Raw genomic sequence first — 18166 nt, forward strand, 5'->3', positions numbered from 1 at the left:
ATTGGAGAAATGCACACGCCGTGAGCTCAAGAGCAGTCAAGGCAGTGTCTGCCCCCAACCCCCACCTCCCGGCAAACACACCATTCCGAAACAAGTGTTTGCCAATGAGAATCACCTAGATGAACCTTGGGATGCAGAACTTAAAAAAAGTAATCATAGAGTTCATCAAAGAATTCAAAGGTTTGAGAACAGAACAGCTCAATGACCTTAGCGAGGACAATACCTGAAGGATGTCCAAGAGCACACAGACCTAAGCTCGCAGGAATAAAGACAGTCAGTCGAGAACGGAATCCAGCAACGAAATAGAAACACTGAAGAAGACGCAACTGAAATAAAGGGGAAACTGAAAGCACAATAAGCCAACTAGAAAACACAGGAAAATCCTACAAGAAAAATAAACCAAGCAGAAGACAGAAGAATATCAGAACTCAAAGACTGAGTAGAGAATCTAGACAAAATAAGCAAAGAATATGAAAATGTTTTTTAAACACAGGAAGGGAATGCACCGTGAAAAGACCAAACTTTCAAATTATAGGCATAGAGGAGGGAGAAGAATTCCAAGTCAATGGCATGATCCAGGTCTGTGACAAAATCACAAAGAAAACTAAGGAAAGACACGCCCACATATATATAAGAAACACACAGAATTCCAAATTCACGAGATCAAAATAATTCCCATGGCCTGTCATAGTTAAAATATTAATATTCAGAACAAAGAAAGGGTATTGAAAACTTATCAGAACAACAGATGATTTCCCTTCAAAGTGGGAACTTTGAAAGCCAGGAGAGACGGAAGCACTCATGACTCCCAGCAGAACTGTTTATTTTAGTGAGCAAAAAAGAAAGGCTGCCAGAGTATAAACTGCCAACCCTTTTTATACAGCAAAACAGCCTTGAACAAAATGCAGGAAACATATGTCAGGCTCAAGAGAAGAACCAGCAGAGCTATGAGACTGGAGAGAAATATAAAGAAATAATCATTAAAATGCAGAGTAAAGTCAACAGCACAAGAACTGTGATTAACACACTACTTTCAATAATAACCTTAACTGTCAGTGGCCTCAATTCTCCAAGAGCCATAGACTGACTGAATAGACCAAGAAAAAAACCACCTATTAGTCATCTGCAAGAAATACATATTAGTTTTAAAGACGGGCACCACCTTAGAGTAAAAGGAAGGGCAAAAATACTCCAATATAATGAGCCAGAAGCAAGCCAGCATCTCCATCCTAGTAGCCAACAAAATAGACCTCAAGCTAAAATAAATCAGAAGAGATAAACGAAAGTCTACTCTAATCCAGGAGACAGTTAACCAACAAGGTGTCATGATCCTAAACCTATGTGCACCAAACTCCAGTGAACCCCATTTCATAAAAAATGCACTACTGAATTTAAAGACACAGGGTAACACCAACCCACTAATAGTAAATTATCTCAACTTCCCGCTTTCTGTAGTAGATAGGTCATCTGGGCAAAAAACACACAAACTTTAAGTAACTCATTATTGAATGATGAATGGGTCAAAGAAGAGATCAAGGCAGAAATAAAAACTGAAAATGAAAGCACAACACAACAGACCCTCTGGGACATACTAAGAGCCATGCTACGAAGGACATTCACAGCTCTAAGTGTGCACAAAAAGAAGGAAGAGAGGAAGGGAGGAGGGAAGGAAGGAGAGAAGGAAGAAAGAAAGGAAGGAGGGAAGGAAGTGCACATGCACACACAAATACATCACTGAGTGATACAACCTATAACAGATGAGGAGATTTAAATAGCAATAAAAAGCCTTCTATCTAAAACAACAACAACAACTCCACAGCAGAATTCTATCAGACTTTCAAAGAAGATTGACAGCCAATCTCTTTGTTGTTGTTGTTTGTTTGTTTTTCCAGACAGAGTCTCACTGTGTCTTGGCTGTCCTGAAACTCACTCAGTAGACCAGGCTGGCCTTGAACTCAGAGACCTAACTTATCTGCCTTCAGAGTGTTTGGATTAAAGGCTTGGGCCACCACCACTTGGCCACCCAATCCTTCTTAAACTACCCAAACAAAACAAAACAAACAAACAAACAGAAACAGAGGGAGCAGTTCCAACTCCTGCATGAAGCCAGAATCACTCTAGTACAAAAAATCCAGGCAAAGACATGGCAAAAAGGAAAAGTACAGGCCAATGTCCTTGATGGATGGAGACTCAATAAATATTTGCAAACAGAATGCAGACGTACCTCAAAAATGATTATCCACCATGACAAAGTGTGTGTTTCTCTCTGAGATACTACCTCTACTGTACAAGTTGACTTAAAGGTGAAAGTCATACGGCCCTCTCAATAGATGCAGAAAAGTCCTTTGACAATATCCCACATGTCTTCACCATAAGAGTCCTAGAGAATGTAGAGCTGGAGAGGATGCACCTCAACATAATAGAGGATAAATATGAAAACCCACAGCTAACGCTGTCCTCCCTGGAGAAACGCTTGAAGCAGTCCCCTGAACTGGGGAACAAGACTGGGCTGCCCACTGCCCACTCCTTTCCAATGCTGTGCTCAAAGCAGCAGCCAGAGCAGTGAGACAAGAAGGAAATGAAAAGGGTCCCAAAGGGAAAGAAAGGTCCCACTATCCCTATTTGCAGATTTTGTGGTCCTGTACATGAGATCCCAACAACTCTATCTGGAAACCCTGGAAATGATAAACAAATGCAGTCTGGAAGAAGCAGCTTTCCCAAACCAATGGCTTCTCTGTCCACCACCAATACAGAGAAGGAGATTGGGGATACAGTCTCATTCATAATGGCCTCAAAGAAAATGCCTTATCTAGGCAAACACATAACCAAGGAAAAGAGGGACTTCTACATGAAAACTTACAACCTCTGAAGAAAGAGATAGGAAAGACACTAGGAAGTGGAAAGACACCCCATATTCATGGATCATGAATTAATACTGTATAAAGGACCATTTTACCAAAAGCCACTAATAGATTCAACGCAATCCCAATCAAAATTCCTGTCCCACTCTTTACAGAAATAGAAAAAAGCTGTCCTCATATGGATCCACAAAAGACCCCAAAGACAAACAATCCTGAGCAAAAGAACAATGCTGGGGGCGGGGGGGGGGGGGGCTGGGGATTTAGCTCAGTGGTAGAGCGCTTACCTAGGAAGCGCAAGGCCCTGGGTTCGGTCCCCAGCTCCGAAAAAAGAACCAAAAAAAAAAAAAAAAAAAAAAAAGAACAATGCTGGGAGGATTACAATTGCATGTCATAAGACACATCAGAGACAGAGTAACAAAAACAACATGGCATTGGCACAAAAATGACATGGAGACCCAGACATGTGCACATGTAACCAGCCATTTAATATTTGACTAAGGCTCAGACAACAACCTGGAAAAAGAATGCATCTTTAACAAGTGGTCATGGGAAACTGGATGTCCATATGCAGAAGAGAGAAAGTAGACCCGTATCTGCCCCCTTCTCAAAATCTAACTCTAAATGGAACAACAGCCTAACTCTGAAATACAGACGTCGCTGGAAGAAAACACAAGCAGTATTCTACAGGATATAGGTGCAAGGACTTCCTGCACAGGACTGCATTTGTCCAAGAGTTGACAAGGGAGACTTAATGAAACTAAAACCACACCATCACCACCTCCACCTCCACTTCCTCCTCCTCCTCCTCCTCCTCCTCCTCCTCCTCCTCCTCCTCCTCCTCCACCACCACCACCACCTCCACTACCACCAAAACAATTAAAGAAAAAGAAACCATGAATTTGAAAGACAGCAAGGGCAGTACATGAAGGTTTTGGAGGGAGGAGAAGGAAGGAGGAATGATAAAATTATATTATAATAGTCATTTCTTCCTCCCCCTCCCTCCTCCTCCCCCTCCCTCCTCCTCCTCCCCCTCCCTCCTCCTCCTCTTTTTTCCTCCTCCTCCTCCTCCTCCTCCTCCTCCTCCTCTTTTTTCCTCCTCCTCCTCCTCTTTTTTCCTCCTCCTCCTCCTCCTCCTCCTCCTCCTCCTCCTCCTCCTCCTCCTCCTCCTCCTCTTCTTCTTCTTCTTCTTCTTCTTCTTCTTCTTCTTCTTCTTCTTCTTCTTCTTCTTCTTCTTCTTCGACAGGGTTTCTCTGTGTAGCCCTGGATGCCCTTGGAACTTGCTCTGTAGACCAGGCTATCCTCAAATTCAGAGATTTCCCTGCTTCTGCCCCCCACCCCCAAGTGCTGGTCTTAAAGGTGTGTGTCACTAATACGGGATTCTTATTTGAAAAAACAAGAAAATGAAATTCCTTGACTAAGAACTCAAGGATTTCATGAAGGACACAATAGGGTTTTAAACAAGCAAGCACAGGGCTCAGACAACTTCACAGTTTATACGACAGTCAAGCTGGCCTGACTGGCGGCCCTAACCTTTAATGATTATTCTATTTCCATATCCTGACTATGTAAGGCTCAAGAATAAGCTCTGGATGCATGTCCTCTCCAGTGCTGTCTTCCTGCTTCATAGAGAACTTCCTCCTGTTCCTGCTGTGTCAGTTTCAGTGGCTAAGAGACTCAGCATGCTAATAATTTGTGTTTCATCTTTATCCTCTGCATAAAGTCTTCACCAGTAGGGTAAACATTAAGTCCTCAACTTACCTATTTACTTAGTCTTAAATGGATGTATTGTTTGGGCTACTGTTAATCTAGTACGAGTGTGGCAGCAGCTGGTGCAGCTGCAGGGCAGCACCTGGGAACCACTGACATAGCTGGTGCAGATGCAGATGCAGGACAGCACCTGGACACTACTGACATAGCTGGTGCAGGTGCAGGGCAGAACCTGGGCATTACTGACATAGCTGGTGCAGGTACAGCTGCAGCTGCAGGACAACACCTGGGGACTACTGACATAGCTGGTGCAGCTGCAGGGCGGCACCTGGGCACTACTGACATAGCTGGTGCAGGTACAGCTGCAGCTGCAGGGCAGCACCTGGGCACTACTGACATAGCTGGTGCAGGTGCAGGGCAGCACCTGGGCACTACTGACATAACAGTCCTGAAAAATGAGCAGTGCCTGACCCTGTGGTTGTCTGATTTCCTCTTCTTCCCGCTGTGATCCTATTTGTTGGGACTGGGAAAGGAAAGGGAGAGGAAGGAGGACACAACGCTCTGGTAACGATGACTTCAACACTTGTCAACAGACTAAGAAAAACTGTTATAGCTTTGGAAAAGCTTAAAAACAATTCTTTAGTTACAGCGTCTGTGCTCTCTGTGGCATGCTATCCTTTTAGGAAAGTCATAAAGGAAAGACACCAGGCCTCTTTGTTCTTCAGCTTCATTGGGTTACAGCAGAAGTTATACTTCTGATAAAATACACTGTGAATAAAAGGTATATAATGTGACGCTTTGCTATTTATATAGCACTATATGCACTATAAAATGACCACAATTAATATATCCATTTCCTTACCATGTCTTTTAAAATCACAGCAGCATAATATATGTGGCCCTAGTTGTTAATGAAAACCCTAAAACATTTAATGCAGCTATAATTTTTATTCAGCCAGTTGCTAGGTCAGACTTTTGACCTGCTATTGTATAATACACTATACTAAAAGGGTTCATGGCTTCATAGCTGTTAATGTACCATCTCTACCAAAGAACCTCGTCAATCAGGAAGACTGACACAAGACTTGATTCAGAGTGGGACTGATCCATTAGTCTTTAGAATTTCAGGGTAGCAGCAGATCGGCAGACAGTCTCTGATTTGAACTGATTTGAACGACACTCCTTGATTAATTACTGTTTGTTTTAGCTAGACAGGAATTATTTCGGTCTACCAACCATCCCCAAAGCCCCATGGTGTATGAACCTGAAGTTTGCCCACAGCTTTTTTTTTTTTAATTTTCACGTTGTGGTTTAATTTTTGATCTGGGAAGTCTATGTACGCATAGGTTCCGCATTCTTTCTGCATGCATCAGATATATCTCGCACCTCGGGGTGTGGTGCCTCTGGGGACACAGCTTAACAGCGTTAGTAAATGCAGTTCAGCCAGAGGGGAACCGAGTAGCAGCTGAGCCAGTCTCATAATTCACACAGGGGAAAGCCCTTGGAGTTCTGCGGCATATGCCCAGCTGGAGAGACAGATCTAATCCCTGCTAATGACCTTTCTCCCTCTCCTTCCTACTGGGGCTCTGCTTTTTACACATGTGCACTTAATTATATATGCTCACCGAGAGTCCAGTGTAGCCAAACAGCACAGCACCCAGGATTAAATTACACAGCAAGACGTCCAGACATCACCTGGCCCCAACATCCGGTGTAATGAATGCTGTCTGTATTTCACAATGTGCAGCTCGAGAGTTCAAAAGCGTGTACAGCTAGATACTAATATTTAACAGTGATGATATGATTTTATTGTAAGACAATAAAATAAGCTTGGCTTCTGAAAAGGATTTAAATTAAAAATAGGCTGGGGATTTAGCTCAGTGGTAGAGCGCTTACCTAGGAAGCGCAAGGCCCTGGGTTCAGTCCCCAGCTCCAAAAAAAAAAAAAAAAAAAAAAAAAAAGCGTTAAATTAAAAATAAACATTGAAAGAAGACATGTAGACTTAAATAATAGAAAAATAGAAATAAAAACTCAAAACAATGAAATAAAAATTAGTAGGCAAAAAAAATTTTTTTTTAAATACTGTCTAGCCACATGTAAAAATAATTCACAGAATTAGACCAGTGCTTTCTCTGGATCAAAGTAAAGACAATTGTTCAAGTAAGATTAAAAAAAAATAATAATCCCAGTCATCCACTAGCAGTTTCTGTTTCTTCCAAGACAGCCTCCTTTCAGAGATGTACTCCAAATAAGAAAGATGGCAGAGCCATAGCAATACCCCCCAAACACAGAGCATGCTTCCCTGACCAGGCGACCTATGCCAAAGATCCAGAAAGGCGGCACAGCAAGAGAATCTGAGTCAGCAGCTCTTGGGAGGCCTGATTTAATCTATTAGGGCTCAAGCCACAGCTGGGCTAGAAAATCTGATTGTTTTGTTTGCTTGGTGTTTCATACCTCAGCTCTAGGTGACCGTTAGAGGCTGGGGTGTAAGTCAGTGGCGGTGGGACACACCCCAAGACGCTCAGCACCGAAAACACCTACCCAGGAAGAACTGACCCCCCATGAAAATTCAAGAATCTGACTTGAATATTTGCCCTAATATTTAATTTCCACAGTTAAAATCTCACTAAAGAGTCTATTTGTTTCTACAATATATAATATTCCTCACATTCTGGTGAAACCTCATTCTAGACAGTATTTTGATAAACAGGAACGTTTGCGTGTAGTCATTTGCGAACAGCACAGATTATTTTTAAAAGACAGAAGTGAATGCTGAAGTAGGGAGCGATGAGGTGGAAGTCACCATCTGGGGCTATAAATTACAATCCTGCTACATGGTAACTGACTGAGGGCTGTCCATAAGGCTCCCCTAGGAGATTCATTCTATCAGTGCGGCCATCCATAGCAGACTCCGAGGGAAGGGCAGTCCCCAGTCCAGAAAGGGTCTCTGCTACAGTAGAGATACAGCACCGCCTGGCTTTCCAAAGCAACGTAGACCACACACACACACACACACACACACACACACACACACACACACACACATATAGACACACACACACAGACAACACACACACAGAGAGACACACACACAGACAACACATACACACAGAGACACACACGGACAACATACACGCACACACAGACAGACACAGACACATATACAGACACACATACACACACAGATACACAGACACATATACAGACACACACAGACACACACACGCACATACGCACACACGCACACACGCACCCCTTGTATGCAAAGTCCTCAATTTGTTAAGTATAAAGAGAAATGTCACCCACACTGGAGGGAGTTTAGGACTCAGCACTAGACAAGAGAAGGAAGAAAGGCTTTAGGGATGCTCCATCGATTTCTGGTCAACTTGCAACTATTTCTTGACAAGAGAATGACAGTATTGCTTACAGTATTATGAGAAGTAGCCAGGAGATGTTAACTTCACAAGAAGCAACACTGTTTGCGTGAGGACACTTTCGTAACCGCCACGGCCCCACTGTTGCTCTTCTATCTCTCCCTGCAAGCTAAAGCTTAGCCTCAGGTAACTTTCTTGAAATATGATACTTTTAAAGATGGGGTATGCAAGGGGAAAGACAGAAGAAAATAAGATAATAAAACTGAGAATTAAATTCATCAGGTTAACCAGAAAGTTATAGGTTACAAAACCAAAATCAATCAAAAATAGCATTACTGAGACCCGAGTTCACTCTTGGGAGAAAAATACAATCAGACGTGCTGAAACAATGACTTCTTGTATGTTTGTTCATTTTGGCATGTGGCTTGAATACTTACAGCTTAGACCTGCCGTGCCTTCTGAAAGACTCAAGAGCTCCACATCAGCTTCCACTGCTGCCCTCTGAGAAAGACACCCCTCAGATTCGCCATCCAAGTCGCCAGACTAGAGCAAAAGCTCCCTTTTTCTGTGAGGAAGATCACCTACAACTTATTTCTACTTATTCATTTACCAATTTAACAGATACTTTGTTAATCATTGATGGTGTTGGCTTGATACTAGGTAAAAAGTTCAACATACAGACGAACAAAACAGTGCATCCTGCTCGGGATCCCTTAGAGGAGAACACACAAATATTACTCCCTACTGTGAGATCCGCTGAAGCAATGGTTCTCAACCTGTGGGTTGTGACCCCTTTGGGTGTTGAATGATCACCGAAGATGATCAGAAACTCAGATATTTACTTTGTAATTCATAACAGTAGCAGAGTTACAGTTATGAAGTAGCTGTGAAATATTTTTATGGTTGGGGGTCACCACAGGAGAAACTCCATTGAAAGGTCACAGCCTTAGGAAGGTTGAGAACCACTGCTTTAAAAGAGTTAAGTTTGGAAGCTCAAAAGGAAGATTGCTATTCATCATGAACAGAGGAAAGAACATCGGTCAGGAGAGACGCATTCATGTACAGACACACAAGGAATCCTATGAGGAGAGGGAGAGGCAGCAGGGTGGGGCGGGGGAGGTAGAGTAAGGATGTCTGTCCTTCTGACACAGAAATGAGATGGTTAGATCTGAAAGATGGATCTGTTTAAGAGTAGCAGATAAGAGGGAGAGTAGCCGGTGGCAACCAAGCTGGATGAGAGGGAATGCAAAGACTAGGAACGATGTTTAGAATACAGAACCGACGGAGCTCTGGATGGCTGGAGTCGGGTAGAGAAGCAGGTGCTGCCTGTCAGTGTGGAAGAGTCACAAATTCTGTGACATTTTCCCAGAATTCCGATGCTGTCAGCAGAGTTCTACACGGGCTCACTTGTCTTTAATTGGGTGGTCATTATTATTATTTCTCTCTCAAGGGTAATTTCCACTTTCTTTTCTTGTCTTTTCTCACTGACACACAAAACAACCTTCCACGTCCCTCCCCAACCTAACAGTGCCCCCTATTCTAGAAGCCACTGTTTGGACTCAACAGATAACAACAGATACAGAAGTAACTGTAGATGACAAACTTTCCTGACGGTAAGAGACAAAATCTGTATTCTCATTAGCTATGCAGTCGTCCTCCAGAATCTACAGAGGTTCGCTTGATGACTCCCCGAGAAGTTCCTTACAGAAAAGGAAGACATATTGGCCTAGAAGGTATACGACCTTCTGTGTATTTTAAACACTCTCTGGGTTGCTTATAAAGCCTAATATAGTGAGAGTGCAATGGGAGTCATTATCCTGGGTCGCTGTGTGCAGATAAATGTAAGAGCAAATGCTCAGTCAGGCTTGGCCGCCACACTGTCACGAATGGTGGCACTCATACGTAAGGACGGCTGACTACATGCCTTTATTGGTTTGCTGCACTTTAAAAAGGAGATAGGGTCCTGCTAAGCTGTCTAAGGCTGTCCTTAGACTATTAAGTTTGTGCTTAGCCTCTTGGGTGCTGGGAGTACTGGACTGCAGGCCATACCTGTACTCCATTGCTTTGTCTAAACACTGAGAGTTCTACATTTAGAAAGAAGACCTGGCACCACTGACTCCCAGTGACTATCGACAAGTAAGGCATCTACTGTGAACACTGCTGTTCAGGGATACGTTAGAACAGCCATGACTTCCATGAAAATCAGTGTTTGCACTGACTCTGAAACAAGAGGCCCCAGAAAAAAGTGATTACAATTCCACACGGTCTGTAGAGGATGAAAATGTCTGAGTTCACCAAGCCTTTCCCGAGCGTTTGCTGTGCCCGGCATGCTGTGCTCTTGACCGTCATGTGCACGTGGAGAGCTGGCACCTTGTTGATTTTTATCTTCCTAGCATGTTATCATTTTAAAAACAACCACAAAAGACATCGTATCTGTCCTTCAGAATTTAGGTCCAGTCAGGTAAGAAAGATGGCTGGGTCTAGCGGGGGTGGGGGGTGGGGGGTGGGGGAACAAGGACAGACACTTTAGTCTGGATTGAAGGCAGTTTAAGCGCAGCCATGATAGAGATGCAAAGAGAGTGAGGTATAACAAGGGCAGGGAGCTTAATCTCCGCCTCTAGGGAATAGTGGGCTGGCCATCTGTCTTTACAGGGAAAAGCTATCAGGTTTGAAGTCTGGGTGGGAGGATGCCTTTCTCGCTGATGGGTTTGAGAACTGTAAATGGCTAATCCGAGGGTGTGCACATTCGAAGATGCTATTTCTTTGTTAGGCACGTCGGTAACTCCTTGAACCAGGACTGCTTGCCAGTTCTTTATATCACAGTTTCCAGAGCTTCTCTAACAGCCAAGCCCATACAAACGTGGAAGCCAACTTGCTTTATCTCTCATCACAGTCAATTAGGGCTCTGCCCTTGCCATTAACCCTTGCCCACACCTGCTGCCCCCGGAGCATGAAGTTTCCAGTGATTAATGTCACAAGACAAAAGGTTGCAAATTTCCTTCAGATACAAAGTCCTTCCCGGAGGTAGGGAGGCAAGGCAACCTTTCAAAGTCTCCCTGGCATTTGGCAAGGCTGTACTCTAGCCTCTGCCACATTGCCACAGCCCTCCAGTCAGGCAGACAACTGGGCCTCCCCCCACCCCCAGTCACATGACTCTTTAAACATTATACAGATCAGGCCAGATTGATGCCTTCTTTCTCCTTCGTCCTCTTGAACAGGAGAGGAGAGAGGAGAGAGGAGGGGAGAGTGCAAGCTGTCAGAAGAGGTTTCATAGAAAGCGCTCACATATCTTTGAACTTATTTAAGAAGATTTAGATTCTTCCCAGTCAAAATCAAGATAAGTTCATCTATAGTTAACATAGATATTTGCTATGCTAAGACTTTGTAGGCTATGTGATACTGTTTAATACCACTGGATGTTTATGACCATTTCAACCGCAGTTTAATGAGTCAGAAAGAAGTGGCAGCCAGCTGGGTCACAAGGGACTTGGCCCTGTGCAACTTAACAATTCTGTGCCTCAGTTTCTTCATCCGAGGTCTTTTTACTCTGTGGATACAAGTATGAGGTCTGAGAACAATCTCTAGAAAGCCTCCCTGGGTCCACGTCTGAGAAATTGTACAAAACATTCTCAACTCGGCGAAGGGCACTGAACCAAATTATCTCTATTATGTCTTTCAAGAGTAAGATGCTCGGGTTAGTTCTAGAGAACATAAAACAACTTACAAAAGAAACTAATTTAATACCAAGACTGGGGCGGGATCACCATCGTCTGGCTCAGCCAATGTTTGACAGACACAGTGAACCAATGAGGCTGCTTGTCTCAGGCACAGTGAGCCAATGAGACTGCTTGTCTCAGGCACAGTGAGCCAATGAGACTGCTTGTCTCAGGCACAGTGAGCCAATGAGGCTGCTTGTCTCAGGCACAGTGAGCCAATGAGGCTGCTTGTCTCAGGCACAGTGAGCCAATGAGGCTGCTTGTCTCAGGCATAGTGAACCAATGAGGCTGCTTGTCTCAGGCACAGTGAGCCAATGAGGCTGCTTGTCTCAGGCCAGTTGTATGGACATAACTTTGTGAACGCATCACCTACCAACGACAAGGGCCTCCCCTCTGCAGTTGCTCTGGCTCCAGACTACAAAGTCCCTTCTGACTTTAAGTCTTAAAGAGCTACAAATGAAAATGGCCGTGATCGGCGGACCTGGTGCCTGTTTTGTGAAGCGGCAGCTGAGGAGACTCCGGCACTCTCCATGGCCGACGAGAAACCCAAGGAAGGAGTCAAGACTGAGAATAACGATCATATTAATTTGAAGGTGGCGGGACTGGATGGTTCTGTGGTGCAGTTTAAGATTAAGAGGCACACACCACTTAGTAAACTAATGAAAGCTTGTTGTGAACGGCAGGGTTTGTCAACGAGGCAGAGCAGATTCCGGTTTGATGGGCAACCATTCAAGGAAACAGACAGACCTGCACAGTTAGAAATGGAGGATGAAGATACGATTGGTGTGTTCCAGCAGCAGACAGGAGGCGTCTACAGAAAAGGGAACCTGCTACTTTACTCCAGAATTTTGTTATAGACCAAGAATACATTCTTAATTAGAAAGCCGCAATTTGGTCCCGCCACATCGTGACTGCTACAGTATAGTTTCCTCCTCTTTCATTTCCCTGTCCCCATTTCTTTATTGTACATAAGTAACTGGTGTGTGTGCACGAGCATATTGCTCTTTTTGTTTTTTTCTTTTCCTTTTTTTTTTTTTTTTTTTTTTTTGGTTCTTTTTTTCGGAGCTGGGGACCGAACCCAGGGCCTTGCGCTTCCTAGGTAAGCGCTCTACCACTGAGCTAAATCCCCAGCCCCTTTCTTTTCCTTTTTTAAACTAAATGGCCGATGTTCTGTTTTGGTTACATCAGATGGAGACAGTCTGGGGACAGTACTGGTTCTGTGACAATATCCCCCTTCCCCACTAGTGGCATGCTCAGTCAACTCCTATCTTTCTATTCCAGTAAGTTATTTTGCTCTCATTGTTTTAACAAAAGAATCCAACAACACAAAATCCTCGCATACCTTGTTCGATTGGAGAATTTTAATGTTTTTCATTTATCATTGTAAAACCAAGGACAATTTTATAACTTTTTCGTACGTAGCTGTTACATGTAGGGCAACCTGTCTTTAAGTAGGGATAAATTACTCTTGAACGAAGTGATCCTAGATAGTTTTCCCTTCAAGCCAAGCGTCTTGTCGTTTAAATAAACTTCTTGTTTAGAAAAAAAAAAAAAAAAGGAAGAAAATGACCATTATCTTAAATGTGCATACTGCTGTGTTTCCAGGGTCGTTTCATAGATTTTTAATTTCATTTGCGTTTCAGAGTAGCTATTTGAGGTGTGCATAGCAGTTAGTATTGATGTTTCTTTGAGAAAAATTGAGATTTAGTGAAGTTTAGTAAGACTCTTAAATCCTTTATACTGCTTGAATTTTTAATTGCACTTATCTATCTATCATCTATCTATCTATTCATTCATTATGTGTACATGCACATGTCATGTTTAGAGGTCAGTGGATAACTTGCGGGAGTCAGTTCCCTCCTTCCTCTAAATAGGTCCTGGGTATCCATATCAGGTTGTCAACCTTGGCACCAAGCACCTTTATCCAGTGAACCATCTAGGTAGCCCTATGACCCTGTCAGGCAAATCTGGAAGAATGTATCATCTTATAATTTCAAGACATTTGTTTGTATCTTCTATGAATGGGAGAAGAATAAACTACAGAATTTTAGAAAAAAAAATATATTTTTTAGAAAATATATTTTTAAAAGAACCTAACAACGATATTGAATTATAGTATTTTAAAAGCTGAATTAGGAACAAGGAAGGCTAGACAACCAGGAAGAGAAAAGTCAAATATTGTAAAGAATATGAACTAGCCTAAACGTATCAAGAAATAAGGAGCTGGGGCTGCACCTATGTGGCTATGGGAAATTCACTGCCCCCACTGGTGAAGAATTTCTAGTTCTGCTGCTTTGGGGGTCACAGTGCTGTGAGTAACACTTCAACCATGCCCTCTTAAGTCCCTGGTTCCTCAGAAAGGGTTGTGGCAGTGTGACTTTTTGTTTGTCTTTGGAACCTTAGAGCATGAGTAAAGACTGCTTATCTTCCGTAGAGAAAAGTTCTCACAACAGATGGTAAAATTTTAGTTACTGTGACTCATGTCATTAAGAAAAAAACACTGATACAGATGCAGATGCTTGCAGCTAACCATCAGACTGAGCATGGGGACTCCAATGGAGGAGTTGGAGAAAGGACTGAAGGAGCTGAAGGGGTTTGCAACCTCATAGGTACCAATATCAACCAACCAGACCCCACCAGAGCTCCTAGGGGCTAAAACAACCAACCAGAGAGTACACATTGAGGAACCCATGGTTCCAGCTGCATACATAGCAGAAGATGGTCTTGTCTGGCATCAATGAGAGGAGAAGCCCTTGGTCCTGTGAAGGCTTCTTGCCCCAGTGTAGGGGAATGCTAGGATATTGAGGTGGGAGTGGGTGGGTGGGAGTGGGAGCATCTTCACAGAAGCAGGGGGACGGGGCATGGGAAAGGGGGGAAAAGGGATAACATTTGAAATGATAAAATATCCAATAAAAATAAGTAAAAGAAAAAAGGCACATTAAAAAATGTTAAAATGGGGAAGACCCAGAAATAGTTTTAATAAATAAGGACTTGCATTGAGGGTTAAAATGGATGGATGCTTCCAGAATGACAATAAAAGCTAGAGAGGCTATACAAGTTACAAAGGCCTAAGTTCCTAGAAACTCTAAGGCCAAAGTTCAATCAAACTACTTGTTAGAGTCATTGATCTGCCTTTGATAACAGTTACAAGGACTGACTTAAGAAACAAAAATGTATATCTCATCAAAGACTATTTAAAAGTGTTTGGTTTTGCTAAGCTTTGTCTAAGTATTACGTAGTAGCTAAAAGAAACAGACCGGTGAAGCTGACCTTCTAAGTGTCTTGCAACTATATGTGGAGGCCTATGTTAACAGAGTCAAGAGGGATCAAAAGATACAGTCCTTCGCCCACTGCCCTCTGTGGTAGTTTGAATAGTAATGGGTCCATTCCACAGGCTTCTCTATTTGAATGTTTAGTCATGGGGGGGGGGGAGTGGTACTAGTTGAGAAGGATCAAGAAATATGTTCTTGTTAGGGTAGGCATGTCCTTGTCGGAGGAAGTGTGTCACTGGGTGTGGGCTTTGAGGTTTCAAGGGCCCAAGCCAGGTCCAGGGTCTTTCTCTCTCTGTCTGCTACCTTCACATGTGGAAGCAGAACCCTCAGCTCCCTCTCCAGCACCATGTCAGCTGTATATTGCCATTTTCCTTAACATGAGGATAATGGACTAAACCTCTGGACCTCTGAGCAAGCCCTAACTAAATATTTCTGCTATAAGAGTTGCAATGGTCATGGTGTCTCTTCACAACAACAGAACAGGGTCAAGAAGCTCTCAGGAAATTGCGGAACATCTCTCCAAATATCTTGTGAGGACATTAACGGCTCTTTTGTTTAGGGAGGCCATGGAGACCTGGGTGGTCTCTAACCAGTGTCTTCGGTAGTTCCAATAAAACAGGAAAGCTATTAATTTTGGTTAAATACATGGTCTTAAATACTCAGCAAAAAAAAACATAACCAAAAATTATTGTTATGTTTCATGAACAGTCTAAGGGATCAAATTCCCTACACAACAAACCCAAATGGGATATTAGTATCAAAATATATCTAAATATATCTCTCTGTAATGATTCTCCTCTTGATAAAGATGCTGTCCAGATACAAGACTTTAGACTTTGGCTTCATCCAGCATTCCAGTGTTTGCCCATAGACAAGAGACAGACTATTGCTTTAACTGAAGAATCAAACGATGGTTAAATATCTTCTCTCTGCCTTTCTAGAGGGACCTCACATTGTGATTTTAGACACTCCCACCACTATCACAAGTGCCTGACAGAACCTCTTGGGTTTACAAATCAAGCCTTAGAGGACAAAGGGAGAATGAGGAGGACTAATGGATGGACACTCTGGTGACATTATCAAGAGACCTCGTGGACCTTGATGTGGAACTTTCTTAAGAGCCTCTGTCTGTCTTCTCCTGGTTCTCTGCTAATTACTCTTGCCTCACTCCTCCCTCACCTCTTTCTCTGGGCACCAGTCAAGGATTTCCATTTTTCCCCACATTGAATGTTATATGAAGAAAACTACTAATAGAGTCTTTTAGATAACACCACTGGAGGGGACCATGACTACCTCAACAGATGTCCCCATACAAATTGATCACTACCCAAGTGTCATAAAAGCAGTCAGGGATATCTCTTCAGAGTAAATAATGAGAACAATAAGTAATTATTGGCTAGGAAGTTTACGTTGAAAAGATCCCAAAGAAAAGTAGACCATTCCTTTCTTGGCTAAAATCCAGAAATGTCCTCAGACATTTTATTTTACTGTGATAAAATACCCGAGGCTAGGTGCCACATAAGAAAGAGGTTTATTAGCTCATGATTCTGGAGATTCGAGCGCATAGCTCTGCTGTAAAGCTCATTTTAGATCAGTGGTTCTCAGCCTGTGGGTCACAGTCCCACGATCCCTCTGGGACCATATATCAGATATTTACAGTATGATTCCTAACAGTAGCAAAAGTACAGTTATGAAGTAGCAATGACATCATTTTATGCAAGAGACCACCTGGTAGGGTAGAGAGCACAGGACCAGGTCTGCTGTGCTCCTCAAGAGACACAAGCCTATCCCTCCTGAGAGTAGCACCCTCCCACCAGACCCACCTCTTAAGGGCGCCACTACCCAAACACGACCATACTGGACACCAAACTTGGGTCTTCAGGCTCTATAGGAAGACCTTACCTTACACATTCCATCAGCCCAATATTGTTTTAGAAAAAAATCTTTGAAAATAGAAACTTTGTAGTGAGGCACAAAGGCAGAACATTGTAAGCTCGAGCTCCTGTCTGTCTATTATATAGTTTATATTCGCTTTTAATTCACTGCTATTTCTTTGGTGCCGTGTTTATAAATTTTATTTATTTATTTTAGACAGAGGCTTTGGCTGGTTTAGAACTCACTATGAAGCTCAGGCTGTTCTCCAACTCCTGGCAGTCCTCTGTCTCAGCCTCCTAATCGCAGTTGAGATCATGGGCACGATGTGCCACACCCAAATAAACTTTATCCTTAACAAACAAAATCCCATCTTTATCATTTGGCTTAAAAAGAGGAAATTGTAAAGCACTGTGTGGTTAAACTTTGGACGAATTATGTTAAATGAAGGAAGCACGAAAAGGATAAATCACTCCTCACTTCTGAGAGGTACTTAGGGGAAGGATTATCTTTTGCCTTGAAACTGCTGTGCCTAGTTTCTACTGACAGGAGCTTTGGACAGGTCAGGGTGTGTAGGATTGTGCCGCTGGCACAGCTACCACAAAGAGAAGAGATTCCACATCTAAAGTGACGGTAGAAGAAATTCATTCTATAAAGCTAAGGATGAAGGGCTGGAGAGATGGCATGGCGGTAAGCTACATGCTTTCCTTGCAGAGGACCTGAGGTTGGAGTTTGGTTCCCACCACCCACAGCCAGTGGCTCAGGGCTACTTACAGCCCCAGGGGATCTGATACCCTCTTCTGGCCTCTGGGAGCACCTGAACTCTCAGGCACATGACCATACACATACACATATACAAATAATCAAAAATAAAATCTCTTTGGACGATCACACTCACCAGACTAAAACCCTGTTCTGTACTTAGGAGCAGTGCAGTCTTCCAGTCGCCTCTAAGAACCTTGGTTCTGGGATTGTCTTTGAGAAAACTACTGCTGTTCTATGAAATATTATTCCCTTCCCAAGAAGGCTGTTAGAAACAGAATGGTGCCCCCAACACCCTGTGAATTTACCTCCTTTCAGCTTCCCCTTCATCTGGGAACTAGGAGAAACCAGAAGAGCATCTGCCTTCCAGAACTGGTTTAAAGAGCAGCGAGGCCCAGCATGGGTGTGGCGGCCACCTTGGGCTTACACTCATATGGCTGTCAGCGGTCTCCAGGCAGGCTCTGGGCACATGGGATCCCAGACCTGGCAGGGGTCTGTGAGGGGAGACTGTTTGCATAATGCCCAGGCATTCTTCTCCCCCCACCTTATTCTCATTCTAAGTGGTGGACTGTCCCAGACTATAAGCCAGCCTATGCTACAAC

At 43.2% G+C, this 18166-nt stretch overlaps 1 protein-coding gene and 1 pseudogene across 4 annotated transcripts in view; one reads left to right on the plus strand and one right to left on the minus strand.

Annotated features, from left to right (window-relative positions):
• Positions 1–18166, minus strand: part of Map3k13 (mitogen-activated protein kinase kinase kinase 13) — a 144395-nt gene that overhangs the window by 59331 nt on the left and 66898 nt on the right.
• On the plus strand, positions 12106–12997 carry LOC120095693 (small ubiquitin-related modifier 2-like; annotated as a pseudogene). The gene is made up of 2 exons (XR_015633195.1): positions 12106–12667; positions 12790–12997. The product of XR_015633195.1 is annotated as a small ubiquitin-related modifier 2-like (transcript).

The sequence above is a fragment of the Rattus norvegicus genome, chromosome 11 (assembly GCF_021556685.1).
Source record: "Rattus norvegicus strain SHRSP/BbbUtx chromosome 11, alternate assembly SHRSP_T2T, whole genome shotgun sequence".
NCBI lineage: Eukaryota > Metazoa > Chordata > Mammalia > Rodentia > Muridae > Rattus > Rattus norvegicus.